At 45.5% G+C, this 7251-nt stretch overlaps 1 pseudogene; it reads left to right on the top strand.

The window, feature by feature from the left end:
• Positions 1–745: 745 nt before the first annotated feature.
• LOC102242148 lies at positions 746–1704 on the top strand (annotated as a pseudogene).
• The last annotated feature ends 5547 nt before the right edge of the window (positions 1705–7251 follow it).

Raw genomic sequence — 7251 nt, 5'->3', positions numbered from 1 at the left:
AAAGTGTCCTAGAAGTGGGATTTCTGTATAAGACATTGGGCATGCCCACAATATATAAGAATTTGTGCATGTGTTCTTGGAAGAAACAGATTAATAAGTATAATCGCTACCTTTCTGTTGTTGTTTTCATTCAACAGGAGAAATAAAAATAGGTCAAAGCTAGAACATGACAAAGACTTCTGGAGAAGTACAGATGATAAACCGTGGGCATTGATAAAGAATTCTAACTATAGCAACATGTCCCAGTTATTGTGAATTCATAAGAACTCTGGGTATGAATGAATTTTCTCTAGACAACTTTATGCTCTATAGTTTTGATTCTGTTGATATTAGGCCCAAAGGGAAACTAATGGGGCAAGGTGATTTTCTCACTGGTTGCAGGGTATTATGGCTAATGTTTCAGAAATGAAATAAATACTTCTGTCAAGAAGATATAAAACAAAGCAGCAAAACCAAGTTTTGAATCTCTTAGCTCTTCCTCTGTAGACATAACACTTACAGGCATGCTTGGAAACCAATAGTTTATTAGAAGACATTATAAAAGAAATCACTTATAGCCAACTGTATTTAGAACATGCTGAGCTGTTAAATTACAGCGAATTTTTTCACCTATATTTTTAAAGAACTTCTCTTTAATAAAATACCTTAAAACATATATTCTATATTCCATTCATGGTTCTTATAAAGATAACAGAAACTATACATTAAATTTAAATTTATGGCCCACTCTCCCTCCCTCCCAGCTCCTGGATCCCGGCAGCCAGCGGCCTGACCCGTGAGATCCCTAACCTGGCAGGCAGGAGGGATTGGAGACAGGCTGAGGGTTGGGGTGAGGGAGGAGCTGGGCCTTTGGGCTGCTCTGGGGGGAGACCGGAGTAGAGATGGTGTCAGGAAGCCCTTGGCCCTGGGTTTCCTGGGAGGACAGTCATTAAACATGGATTCAGCCACACAGCTGGTAGAGCGTTGGAGGCAGGGGCCTGGTCCTGGGAGCTGCAATCCCAGCCTTTCTCAGCCCAGACCCTAATCCCTGGCCTTCCCCACCTAGCTCTGATATCCTCCTCCCAGGGCTCCACGCAGGCCAGAAGGATGAAAGGCCCCAGCTGGGGGCGGGTTGCCACCAGTGCTGGGTCCTAAGAGCTGCCATCCAGGCTGGCCACCTGGATGGCGACCCCAGCCTCGGCCCCAGACACACAGGCTCTGGTGGCAGACTTTGTAGGCTACAAGCTGAGGCAGAAGGGTTATGTTTGTGGAGCGGGTCCCGGAGAGGGCCCAGCAGCTGACCCACTGCACCAAGCCATGCGGGCAGCTGGAGATGAGTTTGAGACCCGTTTCCGATGCACCTTCTCTGATCTGGTGGCTTAGCTGCATGTGACCCCAGGTTCAGCCCAGCAATGTTTCACCCAGGTCTCTGATGAACTCTTCCAGGGGGGCCCCAACTGGGGTCACCTTGTGGCCTTCTTTGTCTTTGGAGCTGCTCTGTGTGTTGAGAGTGTCAACAAGGAGATGGAGCTACTTGTGGGACAAGTACAGGAGTGGATGGTGGCCTACCTGGAGATGCGGCTGGCCGACTGGATCCACAGTATTGGGGGCTGGGCGGAGTTCACAGCTCTGTACGGGAACTGGGCCTCAGTGAGGACAGTGCTGACGGGGGCCCTGGCACTAAGGGCCGTGTTAACTGTAGGAGCATTTTTTGCTAGCATGTGAGAAAGTCGAGGGCCAAGTGGGGCTAGGTGTGCTGGGAGACAGGAGGGCAGGAACAGAACAGAGAATGCCCTTGAAAGAAGTGGGGTGAATGGATGGGCTGGAACTAGGATGGGAAGGGGCAGGGTAGTGTGTGAGGGAACTGAGTGTGCCAGGCAGGCAGTTGGAGTGAACTGAACTGAGTGTGCCAGGCAGGCAGTTGGAAGAGTGAACTGGAGACCTTGGGGAATGTATTGGGAAAGTCAGGGGGCCAGGAGATGGAGTCATTCCAGGGGTAGGGGGAGGTGGGAGGATCATGCCTGTAGGTGTAGGCACAGGAAACTAGCTGGAGCTCAGTTTGCAGCCCCGAGGAAGGTGGACTTGCATAAGGGGCTGGCATCTCCATTGGATGAATGGGATTTGGGGAGAACACAGAAGGCACATCTCTTTGAATGGAAGCTCAGATTCTCAGGTGATAGGGAGAGGTGGCTGTGACAGTGGGCTGCTTGGACATGTGTGTGCACATGCACGCGTGCTCATGTGCATGCTGGGCTGCTTGTCTAATCTGGTGGTTGTAGGATTCTTTAAGGAGAAAACATTCCCTCTTGCAGAGGCAAGAACAGGGGCAGTTCTCTGCCTCCCTCTCAATCCCCCCCTTCCCTCCTTCCCTTGTCCCATTGCCTGGGAGAAACACTGTATACAGAATAGGGCTTCCAGCACTTCTCTGCAGAAAGTCGTTAGCAGGGCTTTGGAGAGAAGTGCAGTTCTACAGCTGGCCTTGTTCCTTCATGGTCCCCCTTCCTTGTGCATCATGCACTTGCTGCTGCCTCCTGGGCTCTGACAGAAAGGCAGGGCTGCGGAGCCTGCAGTGGGTAGAGGCTTTGGTAGCTGGACCTGCCTGCCGCCTTCCTCTCCCACTGGGGTACACTGGTGCCTAAAGTGTCCCCTATCTCTGGGACCTTATGTTCCCAAATTTAAACTCTAAATTGGGGCTGTAATTAATTTTCCTTCTGAGTGTAGACGTACATGCTGATCTAGAATACAGTCTGGGTCCTGCACTATGTCTCAGTGAGATTGTTGATACCTTGAGAGGAACATTCCAGCTCTGAAACCCATGGGTGTGAGGGTGATGTGTACTCCGTGCCTAGCCTGTTCCGTGTGGTGGGCTTTGGTGCTGCTTTATCAAGGGCCAGGTGTATGGGTTCTAGAGTACCTACCATGATCTGGAAGGATTTATATTTTCTTTGAAGCCATGCTATTTGCATGGGTATTACTTGTCTGTACCTCAGAGTCTGCGAATGTTAACTTTAGAGCTCACAGCCCTCTAGAACAGATTCAGATTATAGCTTTTTCTTTTGAGAAAGAAATGATTTCACTCCAAATGCATGCCCTGAGCCAGACCTCACTGCTGCACTTTCTAAGGTGCTAAAATTGCTGCTCTCCGATGCTGACTTCTCCATACACAGTGCTCTAGAACCCTGCCCTTGATCCTGAGCACTGATCAGCTTAGCTAGACCATGGTTAACTCTTCTTGGAGATTTTTCACTTGGTTCCAGAAGCTGGCAACATAGTTGTACTCACTAGAACAGTGATGGCGAACCTTTTGAGCTCGGCGTGTCAGCATTTTGAAAAACCCTAACTTAACTCTGGTGCCGTGTCACATATAGAAATCTTGTGATCTTTGCAACCATAGTAAAACAAAGATTTATATTTTTGATATTTATTTTATATATTTAAATGCCATTTAACAAAGAAAAATCAACCAAAAAAATGAGTTCGCGTGTCACCTCTGACATGCGTGTCATAGGTTCGCCATCACTGGACTAGGCCATCAGCTCCAAATTGGAGCCTGTGCTCCCCCAGATTTGGGGCAGACTCGTCACCCTACCCTCTACTACAGGGTGCCTTTCCATGTTAGCTCTTCTGGGGGGCCTTTAGCGAACAGGGGCAGTGGGGACCATGGTTACTGAGATGCCCTACTCTGAGGCCTTCACACCTGGGTGGAAGGAGAGGCTGTATTCTGAAAGTGTAAGGGGGTTGGTATGGATTCCTAGAAGCATAGCTTGGGTGGGACCACAGTGAGCTGTTTTGAACTATCTTGCCCTTCTTGAGGGGCACTGGGAACCCCAGAGAATCTTCTGTCAGGGAAAAGTAGAGACTCTTCTAGAGCCATATAGTTCCTTGGGATTAGTTCTTGGCCAGGAAGCCTGAGTATGGCTCCCAATTTTTAAACCCATTCCTTTTTTTTTTAAATAAGGGAAATAAATCTAATTGCTATTTTTCAGAGATTAAATAGGTGGAGAGGGTGTTTCCTTCTCTCCAGAGCCCAAAGGGACAAATAGGGACTGCTTAGGCCAAGGAAGGAGCAGAAGTAGAGCAACTGGGTCCTGCGATTATTAAGCCCACTCCCCACTTATTCTAGGGCATACACTATTTTACTTTTTTAAATCATAAAATGGCAGGAGAAAGATTTGGTTAGTTTAGAAGAAAAGAAAAAGCTCTATAAATATAAATATATATTCCTGTATTTTTATTTAATAATTTATAAATACCAAGTTCGTTTGACTTTTATTTTTGTGTAATATGTAATGGTTGTATTAAAAATAAATAATACGGGCTCTGTCCAGTTGGCGTAGGCGAGCATAGGGCTCTGCCCCGTGATGTACAGTCCCTTTCCACAACGTTGGAGAGAAAGCCGGGCCTTAAGTCTGTACCTGCATATTCCACAACTTCTCCAGAGTCCTGTGGACGATGACTGAGGAGATAAACCATGCAGGAAACATCTAGGAAAAAAAAAAGAAAAAAAAGGGAAAATAAATAAATAATAAATAAAGCCCAGAAGTTTAATAAGAAAAAAAGAATTTAAATTTATGGAAATATACTTAAACAAAAAATCAGTATCACAGTCTAGAAATCACCAATGTTAATATTTAAATGTATAAATCCAGATTTTTTTTTATTGCAGATGTCTGCCATTCTATCTGTAATGACATATGTAAATTTTGATTAATGGGATAGTTGTATGTATATATGTGTAGTAACTTGCTTTAGCCACTGTTAGTATATTTTGAATTTTTCTATATTTTTTGGTTATTCTGCAAACTAAATTTTAATGACAACTTAATATCACATTGTGAGGAGGTTCTGGGATTTATTAGAGTGTACAGACAATCCCAGACTTACAATGGGTTCAACTTGTGATGTTTGGACTTTACGATGGTGCAAAAGTCATACACATACAACCAGTCTATTTTCCACTTTCAATACAATCCTATATAATAAAGAGCTAATATGCTAATTAGACCAAACAGCCAAACGACCTTCCAGACAAAGCCAGGGCTGTGAGGGCTGGCTGGGGCTGCGAGGGCCAGCCAGGGCTGCAAGGGCCGAGACCCTTGCACGAATTTCGTGCATCGGGCCTCTAGTATTCATTAAATTACATGAGCTATTCAACATTTTATTATAAAATATGTTCTGTGTTAGATTATTTTGCCCAACTGTATGCTAATATAATTGTTCTGAGCATGTTTAAGGTAGATTGGCTTAAGCTATGATGTTCAGTACGTTGGAAGAGTATTCAAGTTGCATTCTCAACTGACAATGGGCTTATTGGGACACAACAACTCAAGGAGCAACTATATTTTTGCCAGACTCAGAAATGCTTAACCATACGGGAGAAATGTTTTCTATATGATGTCTAGTTCCGTGTCTGGCCCACCCTCCTCTTTTCCCCAGGGTCATATGAGACTAAGCTTTGTAGAGTTGGAATGTTTTTATCATTTACACTACTGTCACTTCCAAGGATGTTCTCCCAGGTGGAGAGTGAGTGCTGGAACCCTGCTCAGGGGATGTAACTACAAGGATGTGATGTTGGATCCTGGTTTGGCCAATTAATAATATTTCACCTCATTATTGATAATCTTCCTGCTGGAAGTATTTTCCTTTATTATGAATCTCTCAAGAGACTTTGAAGAACTGATTTGACATTTGTATAACTGGAAACAAAGAACTGCATTTTGTTATTACTGTGAACCCTGAGCGGGGTAAAAAGGACCTACCAAGAAGGGTTTGGTGGCTAATTGGGATATATATATATATATGCTTTTTATTGATTTTTTAGAAAAGGAGGAAGAGGGGGAGAGAGACATCAATGTGAGTGAGAAATATCAATGGTTGCCTCCTGTACGCACCCCAACTGGACTGAACCCGCAACCTAGTATGTGCCCTGACTGGGAATCAAAACTACAACCTTTTTGGTGTACGGGATGATGCTCCAACCAACTGAGCCAAACCACAACCTTTTGGGTGTACAGGATGATGCTCCAACCAACTGAGCCACCTGGCCTGGCCTTGGCTCAAATTTTTAAAAACAGAGCCTAGCAGCCATTTCTGCACAGGGCCTCTCATGCAAACTGCACTTCATAGAGAAACCTCTGCACTACACTGCCTACACCTGCTGTTGGACTGCCTGCTTGTACAGTGTTTCTGCCATCTGAGCTAGCCTTTATAAAGGAGTTCCTGGAGTCCTATTTCAACCAATAGGACTGAGGGTTTCCACATCCAATCAAGTTGCACTGCTCCTACCAATTAGAGCGGTTCTATTCTGACCAATTAGGACAGTGTCTTTGGACCAATCAAACTGTGAAAATTTGGAGTCCTCATTTGCATGAGGACAGACCAATCAGAGACTAGGAGTAGGGACTTCTGTGTCCAGCCAGCTCCCCTCTAGCTGGGAGAGTGCACTTTCCCTTTCCACACAAGAATGAAGAATGAATTCCCCTGGCTGAGCTGAATCACCAAAGATGTCTCACCAGAACAAAGTGGAGCAGAGCGAAGCAGACCATCATGAATGGAGCAGACCAGCACAGCACAAAGCAGGCTGTCATGGAGCAGAGCTGAGCTGTCTAGCCGGAGAGGGACCTGGTCCCAGAGCTGTTCTACAGCTGTGCTGTTTGCACAAAATACCATGTGTGGGCGCGCACATACAGTGTGATTGAAACTTCGTGGCCCATGCGCAGAAGTCGGTATTTTGTGGAAGAGCCACACTCAAGAGGCCAAAGAGCCCCATGTGGCTCGCGAGCCGCAGTTTGCCGACCACTGCCCTAACCGGTTTGGCTCAGTGGATAGAGCATCGGCCTGCGGACTCAAGGGTCCCAGGTTCGATTCCGGTCAAGGGCATGTACCTTGGTTGCGGGCACATACCCAGTAGGGAGTGTGCAGGAGGCAGCAGATTGATGTTTCTCTCTCATTGATGTTTCTAACTCTCTTTCCCTCTCCCTTCCTCTCTGTAAAATATCAATAAAATATATATATTTTTAAAAATGTTGCTTCAACAGCACGAAAGAAAGTCTTTTTTGCATCGAATTGTGACTGGCGATGAAAAGTGGATTCATTTTGAGAATCCCAAATGCACAAAATCATGGGTTGATCCAGGTCAACCAACCATCAACATCGAATGCAAGGCCAAATCACTTCAGAAAGAAGACAATGCTCTGTGTTTGGTGGGATCAGGAAGGTGTGGTGTATTATGAGCTTCTAAAACCAGGTGAAACCATTAATACTGATCACTAC

This window comes from Myotis brandtii, unplaced genomic scaffold, assembly GCF_000412655.1.
Source record: "Myotis brandtii unplaced genomic scaffold, ASM41265v1 scaffold241, whole genome shotgun sequence".
Taxonomy (NCBI): Eukaryota; Metazoa; Chordata; class Mammalia; order Chiroptera; family Vespertilionidae; genus Myotis; species Myotis brandtii.
The sequence above is the reverse complement of the archived record's forward strand: the minus strand, read 5'-3'. Positions and strand labels throughout refer to the sequence as shown.